Source organism: Anolis carolinensis, chromosome 6, assembly GCF_035594765.1.
Source record: "Anolis carolinensis isolate JA03-04 chromosome 6, rAnoCar3.1.pri, whole genome shotgun sequence".
NCBI lineage: Eukaryota > Metazoa > Chordata > Lepidosauria > Squamata > Dactyloidae > Anolis > Anolis carolinensis.
This window is the reverse complement of record NC_085846.1, coordinates 43,563,886-43,582,007: the sequence shown is the minus strand read 5'-3', so window position 1 is coordinate 43,582,007 and position 18,122 is coordinate 43,563,886. Positions and strand designations below refer to the sequence as shown.

Here is an 18,122-nt window from a genome sequence, read left to right as displayed (position 1 = left end):
ACTCAAACAAAATGCATAATGTTCTTATACACAAATCATTTTCACACCGTAAGCAAACAGTGAAAAGTTATTGTGGCAGGATATTAAAAAGTATCATTCTCTAGAAAAAATATTGATAACTATGAGATTAGAACACTGTTCTAGGGAGTGTGTACAAGGATTCTGTACATGTTCTTTGGATATAGCAACTCCATGACAGAATATTTAAACTAAAAAAGGGGTACCTAGGGTATTTGGAATACTCAAAACTTCAAACAGGTTTTTCCAGTTCCTTTCCTTAAACATAGCCTCCAGTATGTAGTATTCTTGGCAGTCTCCAATCCAAATACTAACTAGGACTGACCCTCCAAAATCAGACAGAATCTGGTGTCCTTAGAATTTATGCTAGGCCCTAGGAGAAGAGATGCATAGATATTAAAGGAACAGAGATTGTTCAGTGAAGTAATTTCCTGATTCAGGTTAAGAATTTTAAAACGTTTCTAGACGTAAAAATGAAAGCTGCTCATGTTCTGTAGGTTTGTTCGTAAGTTGAATTTGAATGTAAGTTGGAACAGACACATTTTTAAAGTGTAACTCTAGCCAAAAAATATATTTTTAAAACTTTGGATAGCACAGGGAAGGATTAACATCCCTGTGGTGTATGCCTTGCTGCCTGTGCCCCTGTTCAGAAAATTTCACCTCACTTTCTGCCCCTGTGATAATAAAAAAAATTTAAAATGTGGCTAGTTGTGGAAACAACGATTGACGAGAAAGCTTCAATTGAGACCTTTTCCCCATAATTCTTTCAGGAGTGAATTTCCCTTCTGAGGGGTAGATTTCTCTCACTTCCTGTTGTCTTACCCCTGTTCTTAATTATGAGTCATTTGTAAATCATATGTTTGTAACTTGGGGACTGCCTGTATATCTTTTGCAGGTTGGATGGGTTTCCTGAAGAGAAATCGCTGACTGTTAATATCGCAGGTCAGAGATGAAGGTGAAAGTACACTGGAATCACATTTTGAAATCTCCTGTTTTCTCTCAGGCCACAGCAAAGGTCAAGCTACTTAAATTTCCCTGCTAGAAGTCTTTACAGGCCAAAACACTCAGTTAATATACAGAAGCTAATCATCTCCAGTTCCCACATTTCTTTAATGTGGAGAATGACACGTTGAACTGGTGTGTCTCTCCATGTAGGGATGTTCTCCAAACAATAGAGAACTCTAATAAAACCAGGCTCTCCAATCTCATGGACAGCATATGGAGTATAACGGAAATTGGCATGCCAGAGGACTGGGATACAATTTTCTTTGCAAGTTAATCCGTTGCAATTAGAAAGAACAGCTAGGATGAATGAGAGCCTTGGGTGGGGAACCCCAATCTTCTTGATTAGGAGCCCAACCTTTTTCAATAAAGAACACAATCACTCTAATGTTATCATTTATGTGACTGTATTATGTGACAGCGCACACACCACTGTAGAGTAGTCACACCCCACAAATATAAGCACAATTTCCCTGTCATATTCATACCTGACTATCCAGTAGGAAAGTCGGAATGGATGTGCACTTGCACCAATAAAAGTACTTTCTCATCTGCCAGGGCACAATATTCTTTGGTGTCACTCTCTTTATAGAAGCTGGATTTGGAGTCATCCATATCAATAGAACCAATGTGAAAGAACAACTTATAGAATCATAGAGTTGGTAGAGGCCTCATGGGCCATCCAGTCCAACCCACAGCAAAGAAGCAGGAAAACTGCATTCAAAGCACCGAGAGATGGCCATCCAGCCTGTTTAAAAGCCATTAAGTAGTTCTGCCTTTTCCCTATTCTCTGTCAGCATTTCGCTATCTTCTCCTTGTTCTTTGTTTTTCTATCGACATAAGCAAAGAAGCTTTTTTTTTTACTGTTTTAAATGTCCCTGGCAAGCCTGAGCACATTTTGAGCTTTAGTCCTGTGAATCTTTTCCCTACAGGAGTTGGTAATTCGTTTGAATTCTTCTTAAATGCTAGCGAGAGGAAACCATGAAAACTATTTGCTCAACTATCTAAGGCAAACAATTGGCATAATAAAGCATACTGGGTACAAGTTAACTAGCAAAGAAAGTGGGATGATGGTCACACCGGGAGTCAAGGATCTTCTGGACTCTTAGACCAGTTCTTAAACACGCTCCTGGAATGAGCTTCGTGTATTCCAAGTAGACGGGAACGTACTTAGTCCTAATCTTTTTGTTATACTGGTTTTAAACCACTTCATTGGATGTGTTGCAATAGCAGATTCCCAGATTAGCTTAGTGTTTACACCTTATTTTATTTTTTTGGTTATTTAATATTTAATGTTTATTTTACTTAAGTAATATTTGTCTTTACTGTTCTAATGTAGCACAAATTGTATGTAAAATCATGCTACGTATTTTGACATTAATATTGAAATCTGAAATATATACAGAAAGTGATTTCGCCCCTGTTCCACTTTTTAGAAATTATTTGAACATCAATTCGGGCTTCTTTGCACTTGACTTTTTTTTTCTTTGTTGGCACTGTTTGCAATTGCGCGTTGAGTATTTCACTCTTGAAAACCTCGCATCCATCCTTAACTCCCTTGTCTTTTAGTATTGGCATCCGCTCAGTATTTCCTTCGTAGGTCAGCTCTCCTAAAAGTCCAAAATACGGGTTTGACTTGTCTTAGTTTCGGCCTCCCTTTGTATCGCAAACTGCAGAAGCACATGGTCACTTGCCTCTAAGGATCAGACCACTTTGACTGCATTGATCAGGTCCTCTACGTTTATTAGGGTGAGACCAAGAATAGCCGATCCCTTGGTTGCCTCTTCTACCTTCTGGACCATAAAATTGTTTGCAAGGAAAGCGAGGAATTTGTTGGAGTCTGTACTCTTGGCCAAGTTTGTTTTCCAACAAATATCAGAATAGTTGAGGTAACTTAGGCCAAGAAATTTAAATCTGTATCTTCATAGTATACAATTGCATCCATCATGTGTTACTGCTTACTCAGAAACCTTACTTTACTCAGAAACCTTACTTTTAAATCTGAAATCCACAATGATGTCTGCTTAATGTAAATATAGTCTTTTTGATTACTAGTGGTATATCAGCTTCCAAAATGGGCAGGTAGCTATCACTTTTCTATAAATATTTTATGTGTCATTATTTCAAAAGATACAATTACGCATAAGAGTGGACCTTAATATATAAAATGACTATATTTAACAATATGGTGCTAAACTAGCTTGAAATCAAAGGCTTATTGTACTACTCAAATGCTGTCTTGTAAAGAGTATAACAGTTTAGGAATCTAAGTCTAAGCAACACAATAAACTTTCAATTTTTTATACTTAGTTTAGTTAGCTGCATGGGCAGATCATGCAAAACAGTCATGAATGAGCAACTCAAATATGCATAGTGCATCTTCACAATGAGTCATCCTCAATGGGTTGCTTTCATGTGCAAATATAAGAGATGTAAAGTTTAGCTGGAGCTACAAAAACAGCAAAATAATTATACTTTGTGGATTCAAATAGCTAATGAGACTGGATACAACACAATGCTTATACTATTGCAAATGATTTGCTGCTATATGCTGGCTGGGGTTCTTGACAGCTGGTTAATTCATGGAAAGACATCTGAGAAAGGTTCCATAAATAGCATCACACAGAGCCCTTATACAACAACACACATCTTTCTTACACAGGCACTTAGCATTGACACCCTACACTCTGTCAAAATCTCATTGCAATCTCTATTTTAGGGAAAACAAAAGTGACATTTCAGTTAGCAGTGTGATTCTATAGCAATTTATTCTTTTTAAAAAGCATTCATCCTTTTCTTACGTTAAAAATGTACACTTTTGTTGCTTTTGACTGGACCTTCAGAAGTCTTTTACATCATTGCTATAATCACACTAGGTCATATCAACATAATTCTAGCATTAGAGACAAGATTCAGTTCACAGCCCAACCTCTTATTTGCACTAGATACAGTATGTATGTGTGTTGTGTGCCTTCAAGTTTCTTCCATATTTCTGCCAGAGATAATCAGATCATCTTTCTAAAAGTATAACGTATTTAACTAATATATTACTAAATGTCTGAGTGTTTTCAATCAATCCTTCACTTTGAAACATGAACAAACAGTTAACAAGGCTATAGCTGATGCCTAACCTTTGCTCCCTGGGGAGCCAGTGACAAAAGAGGAAGAAGTGAAGGTGACCAAGCTGTGACCTAGTAGCACAATTCAATTGTTCTTCCTCTTTTGAGGAGTGGGACTTCATGATGGGTGGTGCTTTCCCTAGACACTGCACAGAAGGAAAATCCCCCTCCTTCTGTAGCCCAGAGATTCCCCATAGAATCCATTGCAGTAGTGTAGAGAGGGGCTATAGAAGCATGGATAATCATGAACAACATTCACTCCATGTTTTTAAAAACTCAGCAACCTTCTTCAGGAACATGAGGCAAAAAAAATGTGCTTGACACATTTTGGTCTCAAAATCTTCAAATTCTAAAAATGTTCCATTTATAAATTAACTAGTATTTTAATAAACAAATACAATAGAATTAAAATTCTGAAACCTTACAGCATTTTCTCAGACGAATCCTAACAACTATACATTGATATAATATGAATACTTTTTGTCTATACTTAAATTAGTATATCAGCAATTTTAAATTTATTTATTTATTTATTTATTATTGCATTTCTATACCACTTGTCTCATCCCTGTGGGGACTCAAAGTGGTTTACAATGTAATAAATAGCAAAATTCAATACCTCAAATATATGTAAAATACATCACATATCTAAAATAGCTTATAACTGTGGATTAAAACCATTAAAACTATACCTTCAGTCTGTCATAAAGAGCATTCTGCACTACATATCGCTCAATTCTATTTTTATGTGTTTTAAATAATATATTAATAATATCCACCTAAGTTTTGAATTTAATTATCACTCACCACAGTAAATGTACCTCACTTTTCGTAGATAAAATGTTTGGGAAAACTTCATAGTGTAAAAAAAGTTTGTTTACAAAAATAAACACATTAATTCAGATCCCAACTTCTTTCGGAAAGAAATATCCAAAGTGAAGTCTGTAGGTATCCAAAACATTTTCCAAGTAAGATATTCCAAAAAAAAGCTTACTACTTAATTTGTCTCCACTGCCTACTGATACTGCAGCTTTTGTTGAGCTTCTTCAATTACTCCATATCATTGAGAACAATCATTCTACTGAATATTAATAAAGAACTTAGAAAGGCAGTATATAGCAGTCTGAAATCTTAAAAATGAAAGAAATACTTAAAACGTTTCCCATGGCCGACTTCATTGTGGTTTTAAGCCATAAAGTCAAGTAGGCTGTCATCTGTAACAGACAGCAAGGAGATGGTCAAACATGGAAGAAAATTCTCATATCTCTTTCTCCTCACATTTTTAGAAATGGAAATATGCTTTATGATCAGAATTTTAAGCAGATACCTTAGGCTCTCAGTTAACTGGCACCCATGGGGATTGGTAAATACTTGATAAGTGTAGTTTCTGGTTGTTTGAGAGTTACTATGAAAAACAGGCCTAACTAATAATACTGTATCATACTCTGTATTGACTTGATGTTCATATTGAAATACAGTGATTAAAGACAAATAAAGATAAACTTAATATAACACAGCTTTACTTTTTACTGTATTATACAAACAGTATTTCTTCAATTTTTGCCAGTTGCTTGAGAGTTCTGCTTGCCTGAATTCTGATAAACTGAGAGTTTACAGTATTCATTTGCACATTTACTCCCCTAATATTAATATTTGTGCATGTTTAAAGCTCTAGAAAGAAATCTCATTTACATCTCTAGAAAGAAAATAAGGCTTCTTTCTAAATATTCATATTTATGCATGTTTAAAGCTCTAGAAAGAAATCTCATTTACATCTCTAGAAAGAAAATAAGGCTCCTTTCTAAATGAGATGGCTGCATATGAAATTGTCACATTGAACAAGCATTTGTGAGTGAGCTCAGATAATTTCTCCCCACTTTCTATAAACTATTTCCTGGAAAGTTCCTGGAAAGTTCCAATGTCTGCAATCATTGTGGTTTGGACAATTTGCTAAATAGAGTATACAGGATATGAGATACCTTCAAAGAAATAAGCTAAGTAGTACTATTAATACATGTTCGGAAAAACTTATTATTCTGCAATTTCCATCTTACAGGACAAATGCAATAAATTCCTTGTAACGAAATCACATTGCAGAGGAAAAGAGAATTGAATCTCATTTTGCTCTTCTTGCCAGGTGCTCAACTTTTACAATGGGAAATACCAGACATACAAGGTGGACTTCTTACTCTCATGCAGACAATCAAAAGTTTAGTTTCTACTGGAAAATCAAAAGCAGTAGTATTTCTCCCACTTTTTATCTCACAAATTTAATTTCAGTATTCAAATACAGTAGAGTCTCACTTATCCAACATAAATGGGCCGGCAGAATGTTAGATAAGCGAATATGTTGGATAATAAGGAGGGATTAAGGAAAAGCCTATTAAACATCAAATTAGGTTATGATTTTACAAATTAAGCACCCAAACATCATGTTATACAACAAATTTGACAGAAAAAGTAGTTCAATACACAGTAATGCTATGTAGTAATTACTGTATTTACGAATTTAGCACCAAAATATCATGATGCATTGAAAACATTGACTACAAAAATGCGTTGAATAATCCAGAACGTTGGATAAGCGAGTGTTGGATAAGTGAGACTCTACTGTATAATAGAATAACAGATGAAAGAACACTAATTAATTCCAGTAAAAATGTGCAATACTATAAACAACTATCGTCACAGTATAGTTTTCAAAAACCAGACTGTAGACATCAGACATCATGCCAAACATCCCACTGTATTAAGGAAAATCTTAAGTCTGTTTATATTGTTGCAAATATGAATTTGCAAAACTAACCAAGGAAGCTGAATAAACCACACACAGAGATACATCTGTTCTGTTCTCTCACTTATATTAAACAAACACTCTACCTTTTTAATTGACATTTTTGAGGGAACACTTTGCTTGTATTAACTATGAACTTACTGTTTTGTGAATAGCATAGTTTTCCATTTTTGAAGTACTCTCTACCTATCTATCTTTTACTAATGGAACCAGAATGTCAAACTAGTAATAATGATGTACAGGTTAAATATTCTTTATTCAAAATGCTTGAGACCAAAAGGGTTTTGGATTTCAGATTTTTTCCAGATTTTGGAATACCCATATTTCCATATACATAATGTGATACCTTGGAAAGCCAGGTTTAAGCACAACATTCATTTCTGTTTCGTATATATCTTATACACATAACCTGAAGATAATTTTATATACAACTGACATGGGATCCCAGCGATGCCCAGGTTATTTGAAAAAGACATTTGTCTTTGATTGTTAGGTATTCTCAGTTTGGGGTGGGTGAACTACAATTCCCAGAATCGTGGGTCAATCCTCCCCAAACACAGCCAGTATTCAAAATTTTGGGTCTCTGTGCCAAGTGTGGTCCAGATCTGTCGTTGGCTGGTCATCGCCTGGCTGCAGTGCTCTTTGGATGGGGGTGAACTGCTACAATTCCCAGAGTCCCGGGGCAATTGTCCCAAAACATCTGTTAGTATCCACAGCAGGCTATGTTGAATCTATGTGCCAAGTTTGGTCCAGATCTGTCGTTGGCTGGATTCAGTGCTCTTTGGATGCAGGCAAACTACAACTCCCAAAATCAAGGCCCATTACCATAAACCCCTGTAGTATGTTCAGTTGGCCATGAGGCTTCTCTGTGCAAAGTTTGATCCCGGTCCATTGTCGGTGGGGGCCACTGTTTCTCTGGATGCAGGTGAACTATAACTCCCTTTTCCCCAAACTTGTCCAATATGTTCTTTTGGTTATGGGGCCTCTGTGTGCCAAGTCTGGTCCTGGTCCATCATCAGAGGGGTACAGAGTGCTCATTCATTGCAGGTGAAGTATAAATCCCAGTACCTACTACTCCCAAATGTCCAGGCCAATTCCCCTCAAAACCCACCAGTATTCAAATCTGGGCATATCAGGTATGCATGGCAAGTTTGGCCCAGAGCCATCATTGTTTGGGTTCATAGCATTCTGGGTGTAGGTGAACTGCAACTCCTCTACATTCCCCAGTAGGAGTCACAGTAATCTGACTTGATGCAGGGTGATCTACAACTTCTACCATGTGGAGTCAATCCCCCAAACTCCTCCAAGAAGTGTAGTTGTGCTGTGTTTGTTCTGCAGACAGATTTGAAAGGGAAGTGCCGTAGGCAGGGTCATGCGAATTTCACACCAATAGAGAACCCTGGGATGCCTGCCTGTGGTGGACAATGCAAAATCTAGGATTAAATGGTCCCCAAACGAAAGCATTTCTTGGGTGGTGGGCCATAGTGTTTGGGAATGACATGGGCAGGGTTTGGGCTGCATGTTCATGGAGCTCGCTGTAACCACAATGTCAGTGGAAAAGAGTGACTTGCTGGCTCCTCAGCACTAGGAACTGTAGCCTGTTTGTGGAGGCCGGAGCCTGTTCACACAGACACCCGTGCCACATACACACATACGGGTTTTCGCTTTTATTATGGATATAGATATAGTTATAGATATTTTAATAATTTTGATCATGAAAGAAATGTGTGCACACTAAATCATCAGAAAGCAAAGATGCCACTATGTCAGCTACCCATGTATACAGTTTTAGATTTTGGAGGACTTCAGAAGTCTAGATAAGGAATGCTCAACCTACTCAATTAATTATAGTCAACTGTTTACACAAGTCAATAAGCCCTAGAACAATGTCATTAACAAACTAGAGTTAATTTTATATTTTATATACAAGAAGGCAGGAATCCACTACAACAGTTGGGTCCCACTTTTGGCCCAATAATTTTTGACATAACCTTGAGTATATAGATATATCAAATAGGTATAAAAGTGAAAAGTTTACTGGTAACAAATCAGCATTTGTGAGGCTTGCTAAAGAGGTTGATTTTCCTTTTTATTAAATACAGCTGAAGCATTTTCAGCAGAATCCACTGTATATACTGCAGAACATTGTCTAAAACTGCCAACAAACATTCAGAAAACTTACTGTTACAAAGTTTTTGGGATCCCAACACTAAGGTAAGGGCCATTTGGTGTTGGGACCCACAATTTAGGAAGCAGTGTATTAGAATGCAAGTAAATTCTGGATTATTCTATTCACAGAAACGGGAGAAGAGCATTTAAGGCTGATAGTTCATTTCTGCTCCTTTAAGCCTGTGAACACAGCTCTAAATTATAGCTTACCATTACGTGCTATCACAATCTTTTCAGTGAGAAAACAATCCTCTCTCTATATAAGTAAACATATGTGGAAGTAGGCACGCACCCTACCTTCAGTATCATTATACTCATTTTGAGTTTTGTTTATTTAATTCATTCAGATTAATAATTGAAAAATGAATGGCTGTTGTTTATTAATTACACTGCGATATTGTGAAACTTGAATAAGGGAGAGCACATTCATGACTGAACAGCAACTAGCTACTCTAATGAACAGTTCTTCTGATGCATGACCCCCAAAATTGAAAGCCAAGTACTAGAATTGTTGAGTATTACAGCCCTATTAGCAGACAATGTCAACCGTCTTCATTTTTCAAATCTGTGCATATTAACGTACCTTGTTCTGCCATTTCATGTAAGTTCATTCTAATTCCTATGCACTCCATTGTTAACCATCAGAACATTGGTAAAAGTTGTTGAATAATATAAAACTAAATATACAATGTCTTAATGAGTATATAAAACTAAATACAAAACTTAATGCATAGTAATTTAAAACTAAATGGCCTTTTGTAATGTGACCTGAGTGTATGTGGAAAGTATGTAGTTTCACAAAAAAACAAAATGGAAAAGTATAGTGCCTTAGCATTAGGTCTGGCATTGGAGCTAGCACCACTTATGAGACTCAATTGCACAAGAGGCCTTCATGTAGGTCTGTGTTAATCACCTCTCTTCTAAAAACAGAGCTTAACAAACTAACATGCATTTTGTGATTATTCAGTGAAAGGTATTAATTTCAGGTCTGATTGCTGAAATACATACTTCTGCAGATGGAAGGGAAAAATTGGTAAATCATAGGAAATACATATCTTGTTTCAACAGTAACAAGTTGAAAGAGAGAAAGAGAAGAGTAAAATCTCACCCAAGATTTGGAGAAACCATATGAAATTACAACAGGTCAGATGGTACAATGCAGATTAGATAAGGTACCCAAAAAATCCAACAAGATACCAGTGTGGTCAACATGCAGTTACCAAAACCTTAAAAGGCAAGAAAGCTTTTCATAATATAAGCTGTCCCCATATGAGGACCATTAAATCAGCAAAACCTATCTAAGTTAGAAGATGTTGACCACTTCCGCTATCTAGGTAGCCACCTCGTCACAAAAGTTGACATTGATGCTGAAATACAACCTCCTCTGAACTCTGCGAGCGCTGCATTTTTTAATGAAACAAAAAGTGTTTGAAGACTGAAACATCCACAGGGAGACCAAGATGGTAGTTTGCAATGTCATTGTCCTTTAATTCTGTTGCATGCCTGCAAAACATTAATCGCCTACAAACATCACTCTCAACTTCTGGAAAGGTCCCATCAGCATTGCCTTCGAAAAATCCTGAAAATGTCTTGGGAAGTCAGGCAGACAAACATCAGAATTCTGGAAGAAGCACAGACTACTAGCACTGAAGTGATGATCCTCCTCCATCGCTGGATTGGCCACATTGCCTGAAAGTCCGATCACCATCTCCCAAAGCAATTACTTTATTCTCAGCTCAAAAACAGAAAACAGAGTGCCAGTGTACAGCAAAAGAGATTTAAAATGGGCATAAAGCTAACCTTTATAGTGGAATAAACACCGAGAACTGGAAAGCTCTGGCCCTTGAACATTCTAACTAGAGGTCAGCTGTTACCAATAGTGCTGTGGATTTTGAACAGACATGAATAGCGGGTGAAAGAGAGAAATGTGCCCTGAGGAAGGTGCGCAAAGCAAACCCTTGTTGGGACTGTTTTCCATCTGAAAATCTATGTCCTCATTGTAAAAGACTGTGCAAATCCAGAATATGTCTCTACAATCATTTACAGACCCACCGCCAAGACTCTACCTATGCAAGACAATCATACTCGGCCACAAGTGATTGCCTATGACAGTGGTTCTCAACCTATGGTCCCCAGATGTTTTGGTCTTCAACTCCCAGAAATCCTAACAGCTGGTAAACTGGCTGGGATTTTTGGGAGTTGTAGGCCAAAACACCTGGGGACCCACGGGTTGAGATCCACTGGCCTATGGTGATCAGAGTTAACAATAAGGAAAGAAAATAATATATTACTAAGAACATCAAAGCCAAAAATAAATTTCATTCAAACAAATCAGAAACAGACACCTGGTCAGAAAATCATCTGGATAATTCAGTGGCAAAAAATGGGAGGATACAGAACAAGTTTAAAGTGAAATTCGCAGAAAAGGCTGAATCAATCAGAGATAAGAAGGGGGAAATCAGAAGTGATACTAATAGTCTTCAAACATATTTAATTTGTCTCTGAAGGCCTTTTCCACACCAAGCAATAGAAAAATGCCAAAGTGGTTTTCAAAAAGGGATCCAGGAATAGGCCAGTTAATTTCTCATTGTTCTGGTAAACTGGCAGAAAGCAATATGGAATACAATTATTAAGGACAAAGAACAAAATTGGCTGAAAATCAGCTAACAAATGCACCCAGAAATAAAAGATCTGCTTCAGCACAAGTGCATAAATAAGGGTGCTTCAGTTGACTCTATACTTGAGATTTCCAAAAAGCTTTTAAGAAACTTACTCACCAAAGAACAAACAATACGGCTTCCTGGGAGAAGAGACTGTGTTAGCTACTGATTTAGCAAATGATGAGAATAAATAAGACAGTTATCATTATTAAAACTAGCATTAGGGCCCTCCAACTATGTGCCCCCCAGAGCCATGTTTCTTTCCCCTAACACACAGTGTTAGACTCAATATATGCCACTTAAACAACCTGACAAAGAATTAGAATGAACTCTTACCTTTGTGATCTCTCTGTATGCTTTCTATACCATTTGGATGCATCTTTTAAGAGTGCAGAATGCTAGAGTAAAATAATTTTGGTCTGATGCATAATGGCTCTTTTTTTACAAATCTAAAGCAGAGATTTTTTTTTAAAAAAAACTAGTGACCAGCAGACCAATGCAGAATCCAGGTCCCTGCTTTATAACCTATACCTCCTAAGATACTCTGAAGCATGTAAACTATTTTTCTGCAGGCTGTTTTTTACCTCATAAACAATTACAATAGGTTAAAGACACTAAATATTGTGGTTTTGCCTCCATAACACCCTCAATTACCCCCCAACCCCCACACACAAACACACACAAGGTATGCCAAAAACAAAACCAGAAGTGATATGAAATTGATCCCAGTCATGTTGAGACAGGTGGTTCACAACCCTTTTTAATTTTCCTCTGTGATGTAAAAGCCACTGGAGATTAGGCTTGGTGCAGAGAGAAACTATATCTGTGACTGCCCATTACCATAAAAACCAACAAGAACAACTGGAATTATCTACTCCTAAAAACTTGTCTTATCTACCAAATGTGGCATTTGCTATCTTTATTGACGCTTTTTTATTAGTACAATTATATACACATGCACCATCTTATATTCAAGTTTTTCTAAACACTCTTAACATTTCATGATTAAACCTTTTATTTTTATTGTGATTATAGGTATTTCATAAAAATGAGCCAGTTATGGGGGAAGGAGAGAGGAAACACAACAGACTCAATGCAGTGAACTAAGTAATATGAATAAGAAAAAAAGCAGATGAAAACTAAAATCATGGGACTATGTAATTATTACCTAGAAATTCACTGTACTTATTACACTTACATAAGACCTGCAGCAACTTCATAGTTCAGTCAATAGAGTCAGCAGTCCATACCTCCTTCTTCTATATAACACGTCCAATTAAAATTTCAAAAACAGACAGTAGCTATTGCTTCTTTGTCCTGTTATGCACTGATAGGTCAAATCTGACAGTTGCGCGATTATCATAATTAATTTAATCTGCAAGCATCACCTTGGGACTGAAATTAATTTTTGGATTATCCTGCCTTCTACTACTTTTTTTGTACAACTTAGCCCAATGATGATTTTAGAAAACTGGGAAGTTTGTACATTTCCATGACGTTCTAATTGGTCTTAACTGTGGATTTTTTCATGAATCAAGGTAGCTATGCTATCTGCGGTTTTTTACCCAACAACACTGTTCTTTTAGAACAGTGGTTCCCAATCTTTAGGTTTCCAGGTGTTTTGGACTTCAGTTCCCACAATTCCTAATAGCTGGTAAGGTGGCTGGGATTTCTGGAAGTCCAAAACACCTGGAGGCCCAAAGGTTGGGAACCACTGTCTTGGAGCTTTTGTATACAGTGAAACCTCAACTTATGAGCATGCCTATTCACGAGCTTTTCAAGTTACAAGCTATCGCTTGGCCCTGGTTTTGTTTTTACATATGAACAGTCTTTTAATATATGAGCAGCCACAGGGAGCATTAGCGTGAGAGGGAGTGCTAGCGTGAGAGTACAGGGCTTCAAGGGAGCAGCCACTGTGCTTTGTGCCTCTACCTGCATCTCTCGTGCTCTTGTCCATTTTGGGAGATTGGGTTAGCTGATTTTGTGTTGTTTTCATTCCTTGTATGTTTGGCTCATGGAGAGAGAACAGGGAGGGGGGCTGGAATGAGTACTTTACAGTATGAAGGAAATTATGTTTCTGCTCTTTATTTTGTGATTCATTGTCACAACATTGTGCTTCTATCCTCTTAAAGCCATACACTTCATTACTATCAGCCTTCTCCCAGTAGACTTAAATCAAGGAAAAGCTTCATGAGAACCACCACTCCCCTTAATGTTCCTCCAGCAACAGCAAGAGTATCCCTCTGGGCAGCTAAACCAGGAAATATCAAATGGATGCCCCCCTATGAGGGTCTTGCTTCAGGGGCAAACCAAGATTGGGCAACCTGGAAGTCATTGAACAGATTCAGAAGTGGAGTTGGCAGATCAAAAGACAACCTGGCAAAATGGCACAACCTAGAAGAATCCTCCACCTTGTGCGACTGTGGAGCAGAACAAACAACTCACATTTATATGCTTACCCACAATGCTCTGCCTCACGCACAGAGAAAGAGCTGTTTAAAGCTTCAGACAATTTTTGGTCTAAAATTATTTAGCCACTTGTGCTCCCTCTATTTTATCAGTTTTATACTTATTTATGCAATGCTTTTGACACAAAATAAATAAATAAACTATCTTAAAGTTGATCTTTTTTGTCTGTTCCATGTGAATGTGCAGGTGTTGCCTTGCTGTTACACTGGCCAACGCAAATTTTGTGGCTTCAGATGTGCTTCCTTGCCACATTGGCTGGATGGAACCAAGCATGTTTGTTTACATTCTCTTTTATTATGCGTCATTATTTTATACAGTATTTGTTATTTATTAAGTATATTTCTTATTTACAAACACAACAAAAAATGGAGGGGGAGTTGGGGAACCGGAATGGATTAACAACATTTCAATAGGAAAATTCGGTTTGAGATCAGAGCAATTTGAGTTAAGTGCTCGGTCATGGGACAAATTAAACTCCTAACTCAAGGTATCATTATATTTATCAGCAACTGATGCAGCCATAAACATTCTAATGAGTAAGCCTGCAACCTGTAGTAGCTGAATTTTGAGAATACAATAGAGTCTTGCTTATCCAACGTTCTGGATTATCCTACGCATTTTTGTAGTCAATGTTTTCAATACATCATGATATTTTGGTGCTAAATTCATAAATACAGTAATTACTACATAGAATTATTGCGTATTGAACTACTTTTTCTGTTAAATTTGTTGTATAACATGATGTTTTGGTGCTTAATTTGTAAAATCATAACCTAATTTAATGTTTAATAGGCTTTTCCTTAATGCCTCCTTATTATCCAACATATTCACTTATCCAACATTCTGCCAGCCCGTTTATGTTGGATAAGTGAGACTCTACTGTACCACTATTTAATAACAATAATATAATAACTTTATTCTTATATCCCAGCCCATCTGCCCAAGGGGACTTGAGGACCAAGCCCAGTGATAAAGCAATAAAATATATCAACATAACATACATTTTAATTACAATGAATTAACACATAAAAACATATACAATATCATAAAACGTAACTCAACAACCAATTACCGATAGCCAAGTGCAATAAGCATGTTCAGAGCTGGAGGCAGGGCAATGGTAAGGCATGTGCAATATGTTGCAAGGCTACTGGTAAAGGGGCTATTAATCAAGTGCAGAGGCTGGGTATTAAGGTAGAGGTAGGAGGACTAAGTCAAGTTGTATCCAATTAATCAAAGGCATATTGGAATAATCAAGTTTTCAGGTCTTTCCAGAAGGTGGCCAAGGTGGGGGATATTTATAATTTATGTTGATTTTTAGATCCTTTTTTAGTTGCTTTTCCTGTGGACTGCTTCTTGTTGTACTGTATTATGTCATAGCATATTTGGTTTTATGTACTTTCCTAATGTCCTAGGATGACGAGAATGTTAAAAACAACTTTACAAAATACATAATATTGTTCTTATTTAAGCCTCCACATTCAGATCTCTTTTTTGTTTTATCCTTTAATTACTAAGAGGGCAACGTTCTATCTTTTGAAAGCATAACCTTGAAACATCAATTTGTTATAGATCAACAAACTTCACTAGAATAGATTTTCTTCATGTGTTTTAGCCAATTATATAGAATTTACTTACACTGAGATTTCAGAACATCCTTTCAATAGGACTAGGCACTCTTCCAGGAAAGTAATGATCACTCTCCCTACAACATTCTTCAAAACAAATGCAGCATAAGAAAAAATCTGGTATGATGTTTTAATAAGATAAATTTACTTTGCTTGATGAAAACCAGTCATCCAATAAAAATAAATTCACATGAAGATTAAAAATTAGATTTTAATGTATTTATATTAGTCAATAATAGATAGTACCAACAGGCCCAATTAGGTGTATCAACATTATGCACGAGAACTTCATCCACAAAATATTGTGTTAATTTTTTGTAACCACAAAATAGACTAGTTTTTTTTTTTTAACCAAAAAAATGCCAGTATGATTTACAACAAAAGTAGCTATACTGTCTGGAAAAGCATACCAAATAGATTACAAATGCAATTACCAATGAGGTCAAATATAGATGTTAGTGTGAAGAATATACCGTCTATACATTAACTACCTTTTCAGGATCAGAAATCACATTTGTTCCATGTCTGAATGCCTGCACTCTGCAGCCAAGGTTATGTGAACGTTATATAAAACTTCACTGGAGACCACACACTGACTCTGAAGCAGAACCAACAATTTTTATTTTATTCATAAATGATCTGGAATTAAAATTAGCAATAGCGTACCCTAGGTTACATTCATCTATGTAGATCACATTAATTTACTCCAAGTAATGAAAACTCAAATTCTGAAGAGGAGTAAAGAGAAAAATAGACATAATTATTTGTTTATTTCTAGCCCGCTTTTTCCCATGGATGGGATTCAAAGCGGCATACAAAGGATTAAAAGGCATAATTACATATACATTAATACATAAAATACACAATGAACTAAAAACACCATACACCAATTTAGAAAATAACTCAATTTGAACATTCCATGTATAACAATTTATAATGATATTAGACTGACAGAGTGGGTAGAATTTAGCTAGAATGGGAAACAACCGTGTATTTTCATTTTATGACAGTAAAGCAATTTAATTCATATGAAAGAGAAACAAAGAACTTCTCCATGATGAAAAACAACTTCATTGATGCCTGTATAAGTACTCTTACCAATTCTCATGTATGTGAATACAGCTACAAATATAGGCAACATGTACTTTAAAGGTATGTTTATGAAAATATAGGATGAATATAGAAATCGCCATACTTTTGGGAAATGACTGCAAGTTTCCCATGGTAACTCAAAAATTTTACTTAATAGGATGCCAGAAACAATACTGCTATTTATTGTAAGAAAGCAACCATGAAGATTTATACATACATACAATTATATTATATTATATTAACACCCATGCCTTGCTCTGAGGTCAAGAGAGTATGATTGCACAGCTTTCAGAACAGACCAGATCTGATGCCTTCTAGTTTGTTAGGCCATAAGCCTGACCAGGCAGAACTTGGAGCGCCGCTCAGATACAGGGGAAGACCACATGGCCTCCTCCAGAATGGCCCCATCCTGAGGCAACAACAGCCCAAAGGCATGAAGCCCAACATCAGGTCTGAATAAAATGGAGACCTCTAAATGAAGGCTTCCTAATATATTAGCAAAGACTTTAAAGCTGAACATGAGACCTACAACAAGATGGATGCCTCCCAACATGATGGCAAGATTTAAAGCCTAACATAAGGCCTGAAACAAAAGCGCCCCTCTCCACAATATAATTGCAAGAGCTTAACGCCTAAAATGAGGCCAAAGCTTAACTCCTAACATGAGGCATAAAATAAAATGTAGGCCTCAGTATGTGATCACACAGTTAATGAATGGAATTGCCTGTGCCTTCCTGGGGCTGAAAGAGTCTGACTCCTTCCAGACAACAATTCATTAAGCATTATTTTAAAAGAGGGAGTTGTCTGCAACCTTCCTCTGTGGCCTAACAATCATGACTTCATGATTGAGGACTCACCCAGGCAACAGCAATTAAGAGTTTATTCTAAAGGAGGAGAGGGAGAGCAAACCTCCTCTGCTACCGAATGTGCCTTCCTTGAAGCAGCCCAGAAGGGGGAACTTTAAAGGCTGTCCTAAACTGGTGCCTGTCATCAGTGATGGACTGGATGAGGGCTAATAAGTTGAAAGTAAATCCAGACAAAACAGAAGTACTCCTAGACAGTTGTAAGGTGGATCAGGGTATGGGATTACAACCTGTGTTGGACGGCATCACACTCCCCCTGAAGACACAGGTTTGCAGTCTGAAGGTGATCCTGGACTCATCATTGACCC

General features: G+C 36.9%; 1 protein-coding gene across 1 annotated transcript in view; it reads right to left on the bottom strand.

Moving 5' to 3' along the window:
- Positions 1-18,122, bottom strand: part of smim19 (small integral membrane protein 19) — a 62,500-nt gene that overhangs the window by 20,730 nt on the left and 23,648 nt on the right. The gene's annotated exons all lie outside the window — the stretch shown is intronic.